The following is a 21575-nucleotide window of genomic DNA, read 5'->3' as shown; positions in this document are numbered from 1 at the left end:
TTTTTATGTAAAAAAAATACCTACCCTGGAGTTGGAAGAGAAAGCTGTGAGACAGTTCAATATTTATCCCCATTCAAATATGACTGTGTGTTCTGGAGGATGCCAGGTGCTTCAAACACTGCCAAACATATGGCAGGGCTGCCTTCGACGGGGAGCTGAGCTAATGGCCCCACATGCATTTCATTTCAAAATATGGACAACCATTCAATCAAAAAGAATTTTGTCATCTTGGGCAAAACCACATTCAGTCTGTGTTGAGAGACTTGAAAGGATGCTCTGCTGCCCATATTTTATAACAATGACTCATTCAGCTGCTGTAATCCCAGGCAGATACAGTACAATGCTATTCCTCGCCTGCTCCTTTTCTTTCAGCTGTAACTTTTCCTCTGCTATGCACAAAACTGTGGTTGTCAAGAAGGTCTTGTTAGCACCTGCTTTAGGGGCTAGCTACTTATATCCAAGGCTTTGCACTTTCATACTCTTTTTCCCCTCTAACTCTGACCCTTTTTCTCTAAGTATGAAAACATATCTCATCTTTACCTTGCAGCTACGGGACAGGAAAGCAGCTACACTTACAGATCTTTATGATATAACCTTTTTCCTGATTTGTCTGATGAAAAATGTATAGGCAAGTAGAAAACATTATTATCCCAAAGCAATTTGTATACAAAAGCATAACAACCCTACCAACCCCAGCAGAGGCAGCAGATAACTCAGCTGTAATATTTTTTGTTTAAGAAAGGGATTTACCTTCTATCATGGTTTCCTGGACTGGTTTCAATTCTTATTAAAAGAATTGGTTCAAAAGAAGCCTTATGAAATCCTGCACCAAGCAAACAATGAACCTCCTCCCTAAAAAACCCAGAAAAAATAATAATTGGCAGAAGTAAGCATATAAAATTATCTGTGGGGCTTGTTAGAAAGATATGCTGCATTTCAGGAATAAGACTAACTTATATATCAAAGGCATGAGGAAATTTTAGAGGTAATGATCAAATTAAATGAAAATAATTTTTTTGTAAAATAAAAAAATCATAATTAAACAATCAAACATCCAGTGCCAGGCTGCATTCATATCAGGATGTGAAACTTCCCCTAATTTAGCAGGAAAAAACCCAGGGATTCTTGCCCACAAAGAAATAAATCTCTATATAAAAAATATGCTACCTCCCTCTATTGCTCCCTCTCCTCCTGCCCGTGCTGGGTGGGTGAGCTCCAGGCTTTACATGCTGGGCTCTGTGTGGGATCACCCAGCTGAGCGCTGGGGACACACCTCTGCTGGTGACACTTCCCCTAGCCCTTGTCCCCAGGGGGATTGAACCTGCTGTGACAGCCACCCTTGTCACAACCTGCCCAAACCTGCAGGGCAAAGCTATGGGGAGGCTCTGGCTTAGGGTCACAGGGGTCCCCAAAAGCTGAGTCTGGATTTCTTTAAACGGCTCTCCATTTGATTCTTGATGGGGTGGAGGGGCGAAAGGAGTAGCTAAGGGTAGATTATTCTAGCTAAATAACCAGCAGACTGAAGTGAGTGGCCAGACCACAGGTATTTGGAGACTGTGAACGTGGTGTATGCACTGACTGACTGAAATAGCTTCTCAACAGCTGTAAGTTATTATATAGACACTGGGCTCTTCCATCCTTTATTAACGGCAACTGAAAAAATTCCTCAAATTTGGTTTTGTATTATGCACAGCATTGTTAAAAACTATATTCCTCTATAGATTGCTACAGCATTTCTAAAGACATGGTATCATAAAATTGCAGAATAAAAATTGCATAAAATACAATTAAACTGGGCTAGGGCTTATTTAAAGTCCTATTTTTTAACTCTATGAACTATTTTAGGGAGGCCCAAAAGCAAGAAATATTTGTATCTATGCATACTACATATGCATAGTTCTTACTTGCAATCAAAGTGAAACATTTGAATCATCATTACTACGCTTACAGCCAGTGAATGTGGCTGTTTGTCAGCTTGTGTGTGTTTTCAGGGAAGATATCCTCCTGATTAAGGACTGAAGGTCACTTGTGGAAAGGTCAGTGAACATCTTGTTCTGATTCAGAGTGGGGAGAGACAAGCTCCTGCGCATCACATCCGACTGTGTTCACTGTGTGTGCGAATGGAACAGCTGGACATTGTTTAACAACCATCCTTGTGGGCACAGGCTGTGTCACAGCAGCTCAGCAGCCTCTGAGGTCCTCCAGAGTGAGTATATCCACCGTTATAGAAGCAGATCACTAAATAAAACAGGTGACAGTCTTTTTTAATGCAATTAAGCCAGCCAGGTATGTGCTTGGGAACATAACATGTTTTGAAAGAAAATGGATGAAGGAAAGAAAATTCTGCTAAAGGCATGAAAATTGTACAGTGTCTGTCCTGTATAATGAGTGAAAGAAAGAATTTCTTCTGTTTAAGAGTATAACATAAATTAAATAAAATGCAAAGCAGACTCATAGGTTATGGGAATATATTTTCAAACTGATGAGCAGAGACAAGTTGAACTCCTGACCAGCCTAGAGATGCAAAAATCCTAAAATGAGTTGTAAAACAGAGACTTACAGTTTTTTGAATGGGACTGAGAGGTAGGCTGAGAAGTTTAAACTTGTGATAAGTCTTTTTGTCCTTTGTCTTCTAAAGAAGGAGGCATTTGTTCATTGTGTTCATTTACACCCCAGCTACGTAACCTCATGTCTCACATTTTTCTTGGCCTTTATAAAGACCTTTTATTTCCTTTCTTCCCATCAACTTCACTGCTGTGATTTTTTTGGCTCCCATCTGGAGTATAAGAGATAGATCTCAATCAGAGACAGGACAGGATGCATATTGGTGATTTTACTGAAATATAAATATCTCAAGTGCCTTTGAGGGATATCCAGAAGATTATACCTGCCACTTGACAGATCTGGGGCAGCAAAGGAATTTTCTCCAAAAATCAGATTGGTGGAGGTGATTGAATTAACTACCTTTATCTGTAGGATAATGTGGTGGGATGGTTGGGATCATCTGACAAATAACTAACATCATAACTGCTAATGAAAACTGAAATCAGCAGTGAAAAACCTTGATCCCTCAGCTGTCTCTGTGATGTATAAAAACGCATTTGGACCTTTTGCTGTAGATCTGCAAGTTGTCACAGGGAACTGGCAAGATTTTTGTGGCTCCTTTGTGACTGAGCATCTATTAACTGGCCAAATGCAGTAACAAGTAGCTGGGCTTAGTGATCTAAACAGTCCTTTTCAGTTCACATTCACATAGTAATTTTACTTCTTGCATATACTAGGCCTGCTAAGCAAAAGAGAAAAAGGTAAGTGATGTCCCACTGAAAGGGCATCATGAAGTGGCAGATTTTCAGCATCAGTTTCCAGATGAATAGCCGGGTGGTTTCCACTGGAATCTGAGGTCATGACTGTGTGTGTAACACTACTGGGACAGATCTGCTGAATTACCAATAACAATGTGTTCTCTTGTTCTGATGCTGTAAAATTCGGACTTTTTTGTTTCACAAAAGCTTCTGTTTCAATATGTCTTAAATATCTTATTAAAAGAATTATTCTGCTATTATAATTTAATCCAATGTGTTATGAATATGACATTGACAGCCTATGGCTGAAAATTCCAGCTGCCTTTCTGGATTAAGAGCATAAAGTTTTACAGCTGTATGTGGCAAGCCACTAGGGTCAGCAGAAAAGGAGCCTGAATTTCCTATGCAGATCAGGAAAGCTGCTGATGAATTGTTATTCTTCCCCTTAGTGGGGGTCCCAGGAGACCAAATGATCTGAATTATCTCCTCGTCACTAGCAGATCTGTCTCTCAGGGGAAAGGTCAAAAATAAGACAGGGCAAGGAGTACATGCGAAGGGTTGAGCATGCTTTCAAGTCCTCAGCCCAGCGTGGTGACACAAAATGCAGGCATGAGGGGCTGGTTAAAGGGCTATCCTGATTCCCACTCCAGAGAATTCCTCATGTAAATCCCCACAGGAAGACGTTTTGTTAAGTGGTCTGGATGAAAAAGCTAAAGGAGGGTGCTTGGCAGCAGGCAAAGGCTTCTTTGGAAATCAGGGAGGAGAAGGCAGACAGACAGACAGACGTAGGTAAGGAGGCAGCCACTGCCCAGAGGTTGCTGTTCTCCATGCAAACATCTTCTACCATCGAGGTCATGACACAGCAGGTACTCAAAGCCTATCTGTGGTAAGCCAGGAGAAAAACAAGAGTGAGAAAGCCAGGGAAGGAGTCTCTTACCCAGGTGGTAGAGAGCAGATTCACAACACTAACATTTGCTAGTGATAGCTCTGGGCTTCAAAGTCCCCTAGATATGGCACAGGACTTCATTTCGCTGTGTAAACTTCAAACAAAGAGATTGTTGCTATCCCACAGTTTTCCTGAGTAGTAATTTAATCTGAGTAATTTCCTCCAGGCAATTTAAACTTTATTCTCAATAAATCAGACTAGTAAAATAAGAATAGTACAGAAGGTACAGAGCTAATTTCATTTATTTATTTTGAAATGGTGCCAGAGGATCTATTTAGGATTTGAGGCTTCTTACAATCAGGTGTGGATGAGAGATATGTCACAAAACTAGGACCTGGATCAATTTCTGTTGCTTTTGCTCTCTATTCATGCTATTATACCAGCTGTCCATGGAATATATGAAACATTGTTTAAATAGTTAAACTACTTTAGACTTTTGAGTTAGAAAAATGACAGTTTGTGATGAGGATTGAAAAAATGTCAGATCAGGAAATATAACTCTTCCTCTGAACAGTCAAATAACTTTCTTTTTCTGAAAAGCTGCCAGTGAAGCCATCCTAAGTGGTTTTAAAATTGAGAAACACAACTGCAATGTATTAAAATGGATGTTAGACATGAAGGATCATTCAACTCCAAAAAAGGACAGCTTTTGTTCTGTTGTGATGAATATCTAGCTAAAATGCACCAAAAGGCACAGAAGTGCTGCTCTTTTTCTTCAATTGTTTTCTGGCAAAGACCAGGTGAAACATGAAACCCAGGCAAGAAATGGGGACAGTAAAGAAGCAATAAGAAAGGTAGGAAACAGTGGATGTCTTATATGAAGCATGTGCTCTCCTGTTGCTTTTTTACTGAAGAGAAGGAAAGGGTATTTAAGCCACTTCACCCTACCCTGACTTCTGGGCTAAGTCTAAGATAGCATAATATTTTTCAAATATTTTCTAGGGGTGTGTGTGTGGATGTCAGTCCTGAGCATGTGACTTCCAGAACCATTTTCTTCTCACACAGCTCTTCCCAGCTGGGGAAGCCATTATTAAGCTGGAATGTGCCAGCCCTGGGCTGCTGAGGATGCCAAGGGCCAGGCAGTGTCCAAGCACTGACCTTTACCTTGTCCAAGAGGCTCCCTGAAGCCTTCTCATCTCACACTGAAAAATCCTCACTCACAGCACCTGCAAGTGGGGATTTATTTACAGAATAACTTTTGTTAATGTTGATAAAAATTTAGTGTTGGCAGGAACCACTTTTACCAAAACTTCTTCTGTGTCATAAAGTGTGTCAGTGGCCCACAGTTAATTACAGCAGGCACTCTAAGGCTGGGGATGAAGTGGGGAGTGCAGAAGCAGCCATGGGAATTCAGGGGAGCAATATTAATTGAACTATCCCATTTGTAACCACAGAAGGGACAAGGAGAAGTCTAGGCCCTGGATCCAAAGCCAGGCTGCTGATGCTAACCCCATTGTGGCAGATGTTTGTCTGAGCAGTCCTTAGGGGGCTTGGTTAGGGAGATCCTGCAGTCTGCTTCCACAGCCTTATTCCTGAGTTTATCTGTCTGACGGTGAGAAACAGTCACTTCAGCGCCTGGCACTGAATGTACTCTAGAGTTCAACATCTTCCTTTTGAAAAACTGAAAATTATTAACAACTAAACAATCTCCTCCCTAATAAGGAGTGTTTAAAGGAAGATGAGATTCACATCCTTTTAACTGTTCCTTGCTTTCTTTTTCCTTCTCTCACTTTCCTCTAATAGAGCAGGAATTTTGATACAAACAGCAAACCAAAAGCAAACACAAGCAGAACCTGTGACTGGATGCTTTCTCTGCCCAATGGTTTTAAACCTCTACTTTCCCAGGAAGTGTAATTTCACCAAGCACCTTGTAAATCAAAGGAATATGGACCCCTCAGCAGTGAAGTGGTTGATTTGTCAGGGAGATAACAGTGGGAATGTAATTTCTACCAGTAAACCTGATTCAACCTTTTCTATTCATGAAGATTTTGATGGATTATGTGAGACCAAGTAGAGCAAATGTACACACCATTACATTAATGCAGTAAGATGTTCTTTGGCAGCTTGTCCCTAAGTACATTTGCAGGACTACTAGGGTGCTAGCAGTGTTGTCCCAGTCTACAGAACTCATGATGACAGTAAAATAGAGATATACAAACTGTTGAAGAAGTGTTGCTTGAGTGGAGCACCCTGCTGTCCAGGGACATGGCTGCTTTATATTTACTCTAAAACTTCTACTAAGAGGAAATTAGATAGTCAACATTTTGCTGAAGGCACTGCGTTTGCTGCTTAAGGAAAATGCATCTCCTTTCCAGGAAGGGATGCATTGCTACATTCACTGATCCTGAATCAGATGCAGAGGTATAAGGAAGGTATAGATCTGACCAAGGGAGAGCTTGTTACTCTTCAAACAAAACAAAATCCAACAAGAGAGGTTTCTGCCTTCTGCAGCCAGAAAGGAGACTGCAGAAATTATAACAAGGCATTGCTGTAGCTCATTGCATCAATAACCATTTCCCATGATATCTGAGCTGCTTGCTGGGCATATCTATTTTCTCCAGTCTTATATTTAGCTCATGAGAAGTCTGGGAGTGAAACCATCTTCTCTGTTTGAACAGGAGATATCAAGTTCTGAGTGGGCTAATTGCTACTTATATAAGTATAATAATATAAATAACAGACAATAACAATCACCATATAATGACTGAATATTGGGAATGGTAGGGCATACTGTTCCCTCTGGTAGCAACTGATGTTATAGTAAACCTGGGTAACCATCATCCACTGCTGAAAGGAGCAGAAAAGGCTATGTCCTGTATTTATACTGGTTTGGGCGCTCTCCAGTTTATCTGTGAAGACAGGCTTGCAGATTTTTGAAATATAATTTGGGAGATAACTGGATCAGTTCTTCCCGGTGGATGTAAAGCAATGAAGGCTCTGATGAGAGACAAAGGGAGAAGGATTTGTTCACTGAAGAACATAAGATCCAAATTAAACACAAGAAAATATGAAGCTCAAAGAAGGGCTTGAGGAAGGAAGGGGGTAGAAAAGCAGAGATAAAGGAAAATAAAGGGATATTGTAGAAGAAGCAGAGCTGTGTGTTGGAGAGCATGTTGCTGGGCATGGAAATGAGAGGAGATGTCGTCATTCTGCTTTCTGTGCACTGAATCTTTAAATGTACATGAATGTCTTTCCTTGCTGTGGAGGCAGCTCTGAGGCAGCTGCTGTCTTGTGTTTCAGTGCAGATGCAAAATAATACTAGAGTAAGATGGTTTCCTCCTCTTCACTGACCAGCAACTTCTTTTTAAATTATTTAATTTTCATTTTCTGTGGGGTTTTTTTGTTTGGTTGGTTTTGATTTTTTTTTTTAAGTTGCCTTTCTACAAGAAACGAAAGCAATCTGGTCTGGAAGATAAAAGCAATATATACTGTAAACTGAAAAATTCATTCTTGTGGGGATTACTGATAGCATAGCAGTGCTGAGAACCTAGTGCCAGCCAGTGAACCATCCCTGCTGTCAGATGGCACCGGAGTTGTTGTCCCCCCCCAGGGACTCAGGATCCCATGACAGGTGGTGTCAGTGACATGGACACCCGTGTTGCAGTGCACCACACACCTCCAGCTTTGTCCTGTCTCAGACTGGATTATTTCCATCACTACCCAGACTCAAAATTGTCAGAATTAAAACATGCCATTGTTAGTCAGTTCAGCACATCATGCCCTCAAGGGCAGTCAGGATGACTTACAGTGAAGTTTTTTTGTCCAGCTCTTGTATTGAGAGCCATAAATCAGTGGGGTCACGGTCTCAACTTTTGCCTCCTTGTCCCCATATTATTTCCACCTGCACATCATATGCCTTAAGACACTGTACACATACATGCCCCATGTCTTTCTGGAAGTCAGACTTTGAATAATGACATGCAAATGGGGTCACCATACCACAGAGCTTTAACTAGCATTAAATACCTTAAATATCACTTGTCGTAGAAGATCTTAAGGGTTATTCTCATTCCTCTGTGAATTTATCCCACAGCTAAAATTCATGCATCTTTTTTCTAAATATGCAATAATAGTCAAAGCTCACACTTTTGTCTGTTAACCTTATATTGATGGAGACAGGACAAAGCTCACAGTGCTAAATTCCAACCTGTATTCAACCTCTTCTATTCAGTGCAGATGAATGTACAGAGCTGGGCACTAATTTTGACTCAAGTATGTGAAATAGGAAAGATGTGTAAAAATATATGTGATTATGTATGAATTACACATATGAAAAATTATGGTAGTGCAATTCTATCCATCAAGAAAATGACAGCCAATGGAAACTGTAACTTGCAGCCCCCTTCTTTCCCATCAGTGACATGAACTGTTTTGTAAACATTGTCTGACCACTCACTAAATTGACTGTCTATAGAGATTCTCTTCAGATTCCATTAAATGGCTTAAAAATTTTTAGATGCAAGGAATGTACTTGACTACTGAATTACTTTGGCATGAAGGATCTCTCTGTAACAAAGAATAATGTCTTTTATGCAAGACAGAGATCTTTCTAGGAAACAGAGTCAATGCTGCAGACATGATTTGAACAGCTCTGTGTGTTTGACAAGCTCCTAATTCACTTCCATTAGAAAAATGAAAAAAATTAAAAAAAAATAGAGTCTCTAACTTTCCAGATATGTCCGTGTACAGGAAGAGAAAGGAAAACTGGAAATAACACCTGAGTCTTGTTACCTTCTGTCCCTTAAAGAAAAATTCTATTGAAAGCATTCAGCTACAGTGGTGTGTAGCATATAAGAGCTTGAATAGAATTTAAAAGAGTATCTATTAGTGAATGGCACACAAAACAAAAGAAAATGTGTGGCCTTTCAGCCTCTAGGTCACCAGGTCGAGTCCAGCTCACACAGTGAGCAGTGATGGAGGTCATTGTCATTTGAGGGCTTCATGGTCAATATAACATTGGCTTCTGAGCCATGAGCTGCCACATTGGAGCTCTTGTTCCTCACAAGAGATGAAGACATGACACTGCTTCTTCTGTCATTTAAAATTCATTTCAATGCTCATTTTAATTCAATTCACATTAATTTTTGAGGATAATAATTATCCTGGTAACTGCATGTACATCTTGAATGTACCTTTCATATTATGATCTTTACTGCTAAACAAGGGCACAGTAAAAATGCAGATCACTTAACAATTTCGTTTCATTGGTGCAAACAGTCATGCATGATACAAACTAGTGGAAAATCAGACCATGCCTGTAATAAAAATTCTCAATAAATTGAAAGAATTTTGGTACATTTACCTTTATATAAAAAACTTGTCTGCCCTCTTTCTGCATTACCCAGAAAATTCTTCTCCAAAAGAACTAGAAGGGTATGGGCTTATAATGCTTCCTTTTGAGAGGAACAATCTTAAGATACTTACTCATTTTTGCTTGGTATTCTCTCCTACCCAAGGAGTTTTATACCATGGAGTATTTTAACAGAGATTATGAATGTATGTGAGGAAGGAAATTATTTTTTTTTTTTCACAAGTGAGAGACCAAGTGAACAAAGGCTAAACTGTTCTTTCTAAAATTAAAACTGTCCTCAACTACCTGCAATCAGGAATACTATTGTAATACTGGGACTCTATCCATCTTCCCTCTGACAATGACCTTGTCTGTAGTGTTTTATGCTGCAAGATTTTAGCAGCAGCACTCACTTGATAGACACTTTGCCTTACAACAGTTTTCTTGGCACTGATTTCCATCCTCCTATCCCTATATTTTGAAATGTGTTTAGCAATTTATTCTTGAATCCATCTGTGGCAATGCTTAAATATGGATTTTTGTCGTGAGTAAAAAGCATTATGGTTGAAGCCAATTTTAAATTTTCCCAGTGCAACTACATTTTCTCAACAAGAGACTAGGTGTGAGGGGGAAATGGAGGTAGATAATTTTTATTTAAAAAAACCTTCATTTTGCAAATGATGGAATTCACTCAGTTTAAAATGAAGGCTTGAAGACTGAATCCAAATCCTCTAGCAGAATCCACCAGGTAATTCAGCACACCCATCAGTTTTGCCACAAGTTAGTAGTTTGGACATTTACAGGATCCTGGAGCAATGGTGCCCAGAAGCAGCAAAGAGGAGTCAGAAGTCTGGCCCTTGAGGAGGTTTGAAGAAATGCTGCCCACGTTCTGCGCCAGACTCAGCATCAAAGTGCCTCGCAAGGAACTCTGCATCCTTTCAGCCACCCTGGAGGAGATAGTATTAAACTCCAGTGGGATAAATCCAGAATGAATCTGCTCAGCAACATGAGAAAGGGCTACAAAATTCTGCCCTATATTTTTGTTTCTAGAAGCCATTTTTTAAAATCTGTTTGTAGATGAGGAAATAAAATGCTAAATTTCACATCCTCCCCCGCTCAGATTGCAAGGCTCATCTAATGCATGTTTATGTAGAGTCTGATTCCCCTGCTAAGTGTTTCTATTCTCCACCCAATTTGGCAGCTAGTGAACAGTGCACAAAATAAATTTAATTGATTTGTACAGGTATTAAAACAGATTATCATCTACACAGTTTTGGAAAGCAGACACTGTGTGTTAGCAGACACTATGTGTTAGCCAAACAGATGATGCAAAGTATAATGATTTACAAAGGGTTTCAGAGAGCTGGGTATTAGCAGACAGTAGATCACATTAGACAGCTAAAGAATTTCACATTTATTCATCAAATGACAAGGAAGATCCAAACTTTACCATGAGAAGATTTAAATATCCAGGAATGATTTATTTAAAATGTTATATTAGGAATCATTTTCATACAAAAGCTCTTGATTTACTTATTCCTGAAAATCATATGCATGATGAAATGCATCCTTTTCCAGTGCAGGCCAGAACTTTACATCCAGGAACCAACTGCAAATAAAAACCTCCCCCAGAACACAGAACTGAGCATATACATGCAGCACCAGCTAGATATCTCCGCTGAAAATCCATGGCAGCCCACTGTCTGAAGGAAAATATTGACATACTGGCATTTGGCTGACAAATGTGCAATGCATATATGTATATGCATATATATAGATATATATATGCAATGCAATTGCTGCTTCCAGCTTGCAATTAATAGAGAACTCTAGGAGGGCACATTAGCAGACATTCCCTCTCTTGGAAAGGTTGTTGTGCAGAATATTTGGTAATGCTGTTACCTGCTTTGGTGGCCACCTCTGCTGCCCCTGCCCATGGTGTGGTGTGTGACATGGGGATGTCAGTGCCTGTCACCTTGTGCCACCACTCTGACTGAGCTGCAGCAGTGGGCAGTGGTGGATGCCCAGGGATGAGCATAAAGCCATGACAAGAATGCAGCAATCTCAGTGCAGCAGGCACAGTGGCCACTGTTATTTTACAATAAATGAAATTGGAGAATGAAAATGAAAAACCTTGCCTGAAGAAAAAGGAAGCAGGTTGTGGAGTTGTCATGTGAAGGGACACCCTTTTGCACATGTAAGGAGGGATGGTTTTTCCAAGGGCACGGGATGCCTTTAGACAATTTGGGCTATAGAACTTGCAAAAGAAATTGTATAGCAGGTTCTTTAATCAAATATCTATGACAGATGAATTAAAGCATTAGTTAATGGAGCTAGGTCTGAGATTTGAAATTTGTTTCTCTTTGTTCTACAGCCCAGGAGACCACTCTTTTTTTAATGCCTTCTCATTGTATGAAATCACTGCAGTGTCATTTATGCTGCTGCAGGAATTTTGAAGGCTGGAAAAATACTCTTCTTGGGTAATAAACTCATACTTGGGCTGAATTTTTTCCTTCTACAGTAAAAACAGAGTCAGACTGTTCTCCTTATCCAGCAATGACCAGTGCACAGCTCTGACCAAAACCCTGTTGTTTCTGCTGATTTTGAAAGCTATCTTATAGGAACAAAGGTAAACTCCACCAAAACTCTCCTCTGAGTCTGACATGATTGCACAATGACAGACATTGTAGCTTTGATCCAGAAAAATACCTGTGTCTGATTTCAAGGGGGATTTTCATACACTTAAAGTCAGCTGCTTACAAACTTTGTTGAACAGAAGTCTGAGCAAGAAGATGTTAGCAATAATTATTCTCTGAAAACACATAAAGAGCATTCAGGAAAGGTTGAGTTTAGTATTCAAGTGTTGAATAATCTAAAAGGTTATGCTATCATATAATAAAATAAGAAAAAAGAAAAAGCAAGCACTTTTTGGCAACACTGAAATATATTATTCAGGTCTAGAAAGGTATCAGAATTTATTTTATAGTTATAGAATGGATTTTATAGCTACATAGAATTTCCCATCACTGAAAACCTCAAAAGACTTTATAAACCAGGACTGAATTTTATCTCCTGGTTATAGGATACATACAGCTGCTGTTTTCAACACTGGTCCAATTTCTTACAAACATCTCTTTGGAACAAAAGTCAAGTCACTGCTTTTGCAAAGTATCATCTGAAGTATCGTATGCAAGTCCAGTGAGGTCCCCTCCCATCCCCTGCCCTAACATTCCTACCTGCATATTACTTTCTACATGTTTTCTTCTTAGCTAGGGGAATAAAGAAAACCTGATCAAATTTCAAAGGGCAAAATACTGAATGTATGATTCAAAAGAATAAAATTAAGATTGATTGCAGTAGACTCAGACTTTATCCAGAGATGTCAGTGGTATTAGTTTTAAAAATCAGTGAAGTAATAATGATTAAAATATCTTGTCAAATAAAATCGAATAGTAACATAAAATATTTTCCCTGAAATTGGAAAATAACATATTAATATCTAGTATTTCATTTCTGAAAAAAAAATCATATAACCTTGGCTCCCGTTTTAAAGGTGACATATTCTTATTTTACCATAAATTTTTTTAGGCAACAGTTATTTCCACAGCAGCCCTGCCTCTGTGGGCAGAGAGGTTTGTATTTTTATAATGGCTAAAGGGCACATATGGCTTTGTCAGTGTAATTACCCCAAACACCTGATCCAGCCAAATGATGATAAAACTACATAACTGAAAAGGAGGTTCCTTTTCTCCTGGGAAATTGAAAACCCACTGAGGTGTTGCTGCAGGTAAATATGTCTTAGAGGCTTTTCTGTCTCATTGTTCACCCACCTATTTGCCCTTACTGAAGAAGGATTTAATCAGAGAGAATTTAAAGCATTTTTTGGACACTGGGCAACACAGACTGGTCTGATATTGTTTTTCTGAAGTTACATGGCACTGTGGATCTCTAAATAAATATAAAGTCATTCACAATCAAACAGGCAAGAAAGAAATGACAAGTGTTTTGACAGTGCTCAAAATACTTTGAGGTATTTTTAGAATATTTCTGAGTCGTATTAGCTTAACCTGTAATAGAATATAAATGAGTCCATATGGCAAAGATGTAATTATGTTCCATGTGAGAAATCCCTGTGGTAGATTTGGGGGAAAAAAACCTCACTACATGTGCCTTCTGGAGGGCACGATTTACACATGATTACCTACTCATTTGCATTGAGAAGAATATGAAGTAACACAATGCTAACAACACGGTAATGAAAAGGGCAAGCAAAGACTCCAGATCCCTGGGGGTGCTGATCCCTCTGACTGACATCCAGTTAGGAGCAGGGAATTGGTCCCTTTAGGGAGTACATTTTATGGAGCGATCTTTGATTATGTGGGCACAGTAATCACGAGTCTTAATTATTATTACTGTGAGAGAATGGGCTACAAATCTCCAGGGAATGTCTCTGTCACAGATACTTTGCTGGTGAATGCTGAAAATTAGTGTTTTCCCAAGGATCATTTTCATTCCAAGCTGATATTTAGCTGAAGTTTCTTTGACTACTAGTCATGAAACATTAAATATAGATTAGAGGCAGAGAGATGTTGAAAGTTAAAATTCACCGGAGGTGCACACCCGTGCGCTGGAGAGACAGCCCCAAATGTTGTCCAGATGTTGTAGCAACAAGGCTGAGGGTTCCCAAGCTGCAGCACAGCCACAACAGAGGAGAAAGTGGATGTTTAGCATTCCACTGGCCTTCTGTTTAGTTTACTTGTAGTGCATTAATTTAGCAGAAAGTCCTAACAGCCTGTTAGCAGTAGATGTTACCAAGTGTACACTATCCTGAAAGAATGAAGAAATTCTTTTATAGCAATAAAGGGAGCAATTCAAAGCATGTAATTGATTTTCCACATTTTCAAACTGTGATAAGACTAAGCTTTAGCAGCAGAAACATATGTTTGCAGTTTTGTCAATGTTCTTCAATGGATCAAAAAAAAAAAAAAGGAACCTATAACTTATTGGTTAGATCATTAACATGCATTGGGCATTTCGGTGGCTATTGAAGCATTTTCCAAGGGCATGCCATCTTCTAAATAGACTCAGAGGTAGTAGGGATTGTTTTTTGCCACAGGACATGTTTTTGTGATTATCTAAAATCATTCTTTTCCATTAGGAACACCACAGAAGAACATCAAGGCTTTTTAAACTAGCTATTGTCACGTTTGTGTGCTGTCCTTCCTTACACCCTTTTCAGTCTGGAGGGGCAGAGAGGCTGCAGGGCAGGACACATTTCTGCTCACCCCTACAGCAGTCCCAGCTAACTACTGCACACTGTGGTGTCTGACAGCCAGGCTGCTGCCCCCAGCCTTCACACCAGCACCTAGGGGGTTCTCTGGGCCTCCCCACAAACATCCCTGATGCCACCCACCAGAGGAACTCAGAGCAGAACCATCCAAACAATCTTCCAGAAAGGTTTTGGGGTTCTCCTGACACCACAAAGAAGACAACACAGAGGGCAAGAACCTTAAAGAGGTCACCTAGTAAGGCTTGGAAAACAGGTCACCTACCTGTGCTCAGAAACTTTTCAATTTCAGCTTTCTTCCCATCTTGCATTACGAGAAACCTCAGATGCTTAGCAGTTTCTTTGGGAAAAAAGAGTGGACACATCCTCAGAATAACCTATTTATCAGGATATACAAGGGAGACACAGAAAATTTGAGTCCTATTCCTACTCTGTTGGCCTTAGAGCAGACATGTGGACCCAAAACTTCAGTCCACTTGGCATGCTAAGCCTGAACTGCAGACAGATTCCTACTGTATTTCAATAAATAATTGTGGAGAGTGATACAGGCTGAGATAGTGACACTCATCAGGACCCATTGGAGAACAGCAAAATCTCCAGTAACTGAGGTAGCTCTGGTGGAGAAAAGAAGAGATATTCATGTCCCCACATGTCATTTGCCTCAATTCTTCTGTTGGAAGACTTGCCAAAGTGAGAAGGAAACAGTTTGGAGAGACGCCTGCCCACAGCCAGGAGGGAAGAGGCTATTTGCAGCATGGGGGTAAGGAAACCATCTTCTGGCATGGGGAGGAGTTGGCAAGGCTGACTGAGAATCAAACAGGGCAACAGTAGGGCAGGGGGGAAAGATCCCTCAAAGACTAGAAGCAAGCTCATTCATGTTTGCTCCCTCAGGACAGCACAGAGCATCCCCCACAGAGCATGACTTCATAGCTTTGAAACCAGGTAAGCAAGCTTCAGTGAATAGGAAACAGGAATGCATCATTTTTGAGAAACCAATCTCTTTTTTTTACAAAACTGAAGTCTAAAGGTTTGAATTTGGACAACAATGGGAGTAAGTACCTGAGTTTGTCACCATCTCATCACCGTTGGATTTCAGGTAGCAGCAGATCTTTGTTTGGCTTTTTCGTGGGCAAACATGGGCAGCAGAGATCAGCATCTGAACTGAGACAGATGCTGTGTTGTGGTCTGGAGATGGAGGAAATGGGACAGTAGAGACAGAGTCTCTCTGGGCCTCCACAGGAGGGATGGTTCTTCTGCACCACTGCTGTACACCGCTGTGGGTGATGCATTTGGAGTACCATGCCCTTCTACCACAGAGGGTTTTTAGAACACCTGAAGTGTGCTCTAAAAACACTCAGCTGAGCAACATGCTTGCTGCTCCCTCTGCCAAAGGATCCAGCATCCTTGTAGAGTCACAAGGCTTTTCTTCTATAAACCAATAAAACCATAAGGGCAAAATATGGGTGAACTCATTCTCTTACTTAATATGACAGCATGGAAGAAACGGAAAACCAAACAAAATCCCCAATGGTTGCTCTATCCCATCCCTCCTCCATATGTGTCTCCTCCTTTTCAAAAGCTGTGCACAAGGAAAACAAAGAAGGAACGTGGTTCCCTTCCCAGGGCTCAGGGGAGCTGTGTGCAGTGCCCCCCAGGCTCTGCTGTTTGCATGGATACATGATCAGTGACTGCACACACCGGCTCTGCTCCACGTCTGTGCAAAGAAATACAATGGGCTGTGCAAGGCTCCCATTATGGAGATGATGGGAATGGAGGGTACTCAGATACAAATATAACCAAACCCTTCTCAGCTATTTCTGGTTTCTACTCTAAATTTGCACTTAAGAACTCCAAACAAGCAGAGGTCTCAAGCAGCAACACGGCTCAACAGATAGCAATTATACTTTGACTGCTTCCTAGCCTACTTTTTTGTTTTGTTTTGTTGTAGTTTGGAACATAATTTTTAAAAAGAGAAAGAAAAAAGGGAAAAGATACAGGAACCGTGTGTGTTTCATTGCAAATGCTGCTCATGTAATTCTCTTTGAAGTGTGCAGCAAAACTCCTTTGTAGGTTAATGAGAACAGGATCAGGCCCTCCACAGTGAACTTGTGCTGAGAGCAGATAAGATCTTGAATCATTCAGAGCCAAGCATGTTATTTGTGCAACATGGGCAGGCTGAGTCAATCTCTGAATATTTTTAATGGGTGTCAACGTGAAGTGTTAATTCCACAAATTAAGTTGTTTTGCAGTTTGCCTGTGCCTGCTCTCCAGGCTGCCTTCACAAATGGTACACATCCCCTCACTGGCTGCCACAGAAAAGCTATTTCCAGAACTGCTGCAAGAAAACAACACTTCCGAGAAAATATAACATGTGACTTTTACAAAGAATTGTAAAACCAAATGATAGTAGAAAATCCTGCTAGATATTCAGATTGTCAGCACACACAGAAGTAAAAGTAACCCAATTTTAAACAGAGATTTTTACCTTTTTTTAAAAGGATGCTAAAATCAAAACAAGTATTTCGTAACTAATCATTTTTGAGAAAGTAAATATCTTTTTTTTACAAAACAGAGGACTGAGGTACTGAAGTACTCAGATGCTTAGATAATGTCTGCCCCTGGATAGTACCTACATAACCTTAGTAAATAGGGTCAGAAAAAGACTGAAAACACTTTGAATTCTGATGAAACTAACTATAAACAACTTCTAGATGAAAAATTTTTATTTTTGGCTTTCCCCTTTTCTGTTCCCAGGATCTCCATGCACTTCCTAATGCATCTTGAAGCCAAGATGAAATTACAGCCCTCAGGAGGCCAACGGGAGGCTCACAATTGCCTGTTGCCTTCAGCAGAGCCAGGATTTTATTTTGCTCTTACTGTAAAGATATCTTAAAAAACACTGGGCCCAGCTGCCCACTTCTATGGAAATAGTCAGCTGGAAACATAGCAAAGCCTACCACACAATTTCCTTTCCATTTTCCCCTGCAGGGAGATTTTTAATCTTGGAGTGGAGAACAGAATCCAGGGAAACCTGTGGAGGCCTTGTGGTTGCCATCCAGAGAACGCTGGCTCTGCTGGGCTCCTCGCCTTGCCCTGCTCCCCATCCCACCACCACCACAGCCCCAGGTTTGCAGCCCACTCTGCTTGTCCCTCTTCCATGATGCAACAACAATGGTTTGTCTTGTTGGCATTCTGAAACACCCAGACAAGCTGTTTCCCTGCCTCCACCTTCCGTGGCTCTGGGCCATGTGCTGGAGGGCCTGCCCATGGTTTCTGCATCCTCTGCAAAGCCATTCCCTTCCACATCTGAGTTATGGTGCTCTTCAGCTACCACTGGCAAGAGAGGCACAAATCCTGCACTGCCACAAGTTCTCAGTTCAACATGTCAAACCTGGCCTGTGCAGACAACCATCTCCTAGTGCCTTCCCATTTTGCAGCCCCCCCTCCTGCCTCTCTTGCCCTTTCCTTGCCTGCACACCACAGCCAGCTGCCTTCCCAGGCCCTGGTTTCCATCTCTCTCCTCCATGTCCTCACACCTGGGGAGAGCAGCCCCAGCAAAACACCAGGGACTGAGCAGTGCTCAGCACAGCACTCCCCATTTGCTGTCACACGTGGGCTGAGAGCTGGTGTGCTTCACCACTCCAGAACTGCAAATCTGTGTGTCAGGAAGTGGAGGTGGTGCTCAGACACCAAAGTTAAGTCATCCCAGTTGCAATGCTTTACTGGAATTGGTTGGAATCCATTTTCTTATAACTGAGCACCACTTGCTTCTCTTAATTTTGTTAACAGTGAAGTGCCCAATCCTACAAAATGCTAAACCTTTAAGCAGGTTGCAAAATTTTCTTTTACTTCCCTCAGAATTAGAATAGCTATTTTCTTAATTAAGAAGTAAATAAATAAACTACTTGCAGTCTTTTAAGAGACAACTTCATGCTAAGAGGAGACTAATTACTCTCCTCATTCACAGAAAATAAAAGCAAAGCTTTCACCATTGTAGAAAAAATAAGTGCTGAGAAGTGAACAAGAGTCATTGCAAAATCTGACTTTGTGATGAGCTGATTTTCCTGCAATTTTTTCATTCACATAAATATTTTGAGAAACCCACCTCGAGGTGTGTCGGCTTTTTTATTATTATTTCCTCTTTAGATGCAGTTGTAGATGAGTAGGCTATAAATGAAACACTCATTTTCCTGAAGGCAATCATAAAGGTGTGTTGCAGCCTTTCCTTCTTATTTCACATGGAGTGAATTTACCACAATGGGCAGTAATATTTTAATTTGAACAACTGGAAAATTCTTACCTGCCCACTCTGTATTCTCAGTATTAACTCAAGATCAGCTCCTTTGGGTTAGTATTTGTGCTTGTATTTATAAGTGAAATGTCATGAATAAACTGTCAAACACCTTGAGAGTAAGTAACTTCTCTGTGTGAACAGCAATGATTTTGTGATGAACAGTATGCACACTGCACAGTCAATTCTCAACAATAATTGGGGACCTGTCCAAGTTATATTCTGACAATGGTTGGAGCAAGGAAACTTTCAGAGGAGTTACCTGAGAGTAACAGGCAAGAGAGCAGCAGTGGGATGGGGATGTTGTAATAGCACAAACTGCCTGTAACTTCCTCCCTCAAATGCAGGGATTAAGAGCAGCCAGGATAGTCTCCACCCTAGGTAGGTGGAGGGGGGAAACAAAAGATGATGCCAGCACATGGCTTGGGCAGCCAGGAAAATGAGCCAATTCAGCACAGCCTCAGCAGTGCTGCTGCCAGCAGGATATTAGTGGAGTTTGCAGGAAAAGGCCAACACTGCCTCTGAGCGAGAGTGACAGACCAGAGCCCAGTGGAGCTACAGGCACAGAACCAGAGGTGGGCAAGGTGCCAGGTGGGGGCTGGCATGTTCTTGTGCTGCTCAAAGGGACTGCACAGTCCTGTGGCTGGCAGTCCTGTAGTGTTCTGTAGTGGTTGTGGAGCTCAAGCAAAGTTACCAGTAACAAAGCAATAGTACTCAACCTGAAAAAGACATCATGAGTAGCCACAGAGTATCACTGAGCCATACTTTCAGTCTCACAGGTAAACACAGCCAGTGAGACTAACACTGAGCCACAGGATGTAAAACAGTTATACAAACAAGTATGCAACAAAACAGCATCACGACATCCCCCGAGGGATACAGGACATTTTCATTTTACTTGTGGTCTTTGTCATTAAACTACCTTATAAATATTTTTAAATTTGTGTTGCAGAAAGTAATTAATATTAGCCAAGATATACTAGAACTTGACCAAAAAACCCCTTCTTTTTCACCCAAAAGGATGCTAGTGATACTCTGAGGAGGATGAATTCCACCAAACATGCTGCACTTTTGACATAGGGTAGCATTGTGTTAGCCCAGAATAACACCTTATTAAATGCTGCAGACCACTAATAATGCAACCATCCAAATGACAGCTAATTGCAAATAAAAGTCTATTACTTCAGCACTTCTGAAGAAGTTATTTCTAAGACAACCCATCAAAAATACTTTACATAGTGGCTGACAGAAGCCTCCCAATGCAGCATGTTTCCATCAGTTAAATCGTTATTGTGAAGTTTTCATCTTGGTGAAGCTCAGACATGGCCAATACTTTTCACACACTGCCACAAAGCCTTAGGATACAGGGGGAAGGCAAGGCTTGTGGGACCTCACTTCATGAGAGGTTGGTAGCTGAATGTGGGTCTGGGTCTTCATTAAGTGTTGTCTGAGTGGAAAACTAGAGTTTATTTACTCAACCTCAAGATAAGCAATTTAATGCTGCTGATTTGAATGCAAACAAGGGCAAGACCTCATGCCTGGAAGACTCTCTGATGTGGTTACACTGGCATTTTAGAATAAATACAAGTTGGGTTCTGAAACACAGTTGTCATGGCCTACAAATTCAGCATGTTATAAAGTATTTAATTTTTTAAAGCATTGCCTACAATTGAATTATCAAAGTGGTATTGCTTTTATCTGGAAGATGTTACACTTGCAATTACATATTGTTTACTAACGTCTATTTTGCTAATTCACTGAAATCTCTCCCATATGACAGAAATTACATTTGCTTCTCCATTTAGTGACCCCAAATGACAAAAGGTGCAGAATGAATTTAAGTTGGCATGTAAATGCAATTATGCCTTTTTTCTTACAGGGCTTATCTAGTCTGCTTTAACAGCATCGCTGGGTGGTGATGCTGTTTAACCATCCACAAATGAATATGGGGCTCATAATGCTTGAAATGTGTCCAGGACCTAATCCTGGCATGCTTATTTTGTCCTTAAGAAGCTATTTCACATCTTAAAATGTTTGCAGACTTCTAAAAACTAAACTGTGGAAACCAAGGCCTCAGCTGTAAGACAAGTCTTGCTTCCTAAACCTGCAATCCCATTTTAAAATTACTACTCTTATTAAAGTACTACTATTTCAAAATTGATCAGGAGCTTCATAACAAAGCATTTCTCTTTTGTGCTGTAAACACAGAAACAGCAAAGGGGTCAGTCCAAAGCAAAAAAAACTAAGTTCTCTTTCTCCATATGAGTGTCAATCATTGCCTAAGCCTTACAGCTCAACTGGACCACAGAGGCAAGAGATTTACAAATATGAAAAACTCTCACAGCTATGGACACAAGAGCAACCCTCTCTTCTAATGGGTCTAAGCACATTACTGAGTTGCATTTGTGAATCAGTATTTGAAATCAGGATCCATATGATCCATTGACCCCAAGTTTGCA

Source organism: Melozone crissalis, unplaced genomic scaffold (assembly GCF_028551555.1).
Source record: "Melozone crissalis strain CALT ecotype California unplaced genomic scaffold, PUWL_Pcris_2 ptg000016l_1, whole genome shotgun sequence".
Classification (NCBI taxonomy): domain Eukaryota; kingdom Metazoa; phylum Chordata; class Aves; order Passeriformes; family Passerellidae; genus Melozone; species Melozone crissalis.
Note: the sequence above shows the minus strand (reverse complement) of the source record.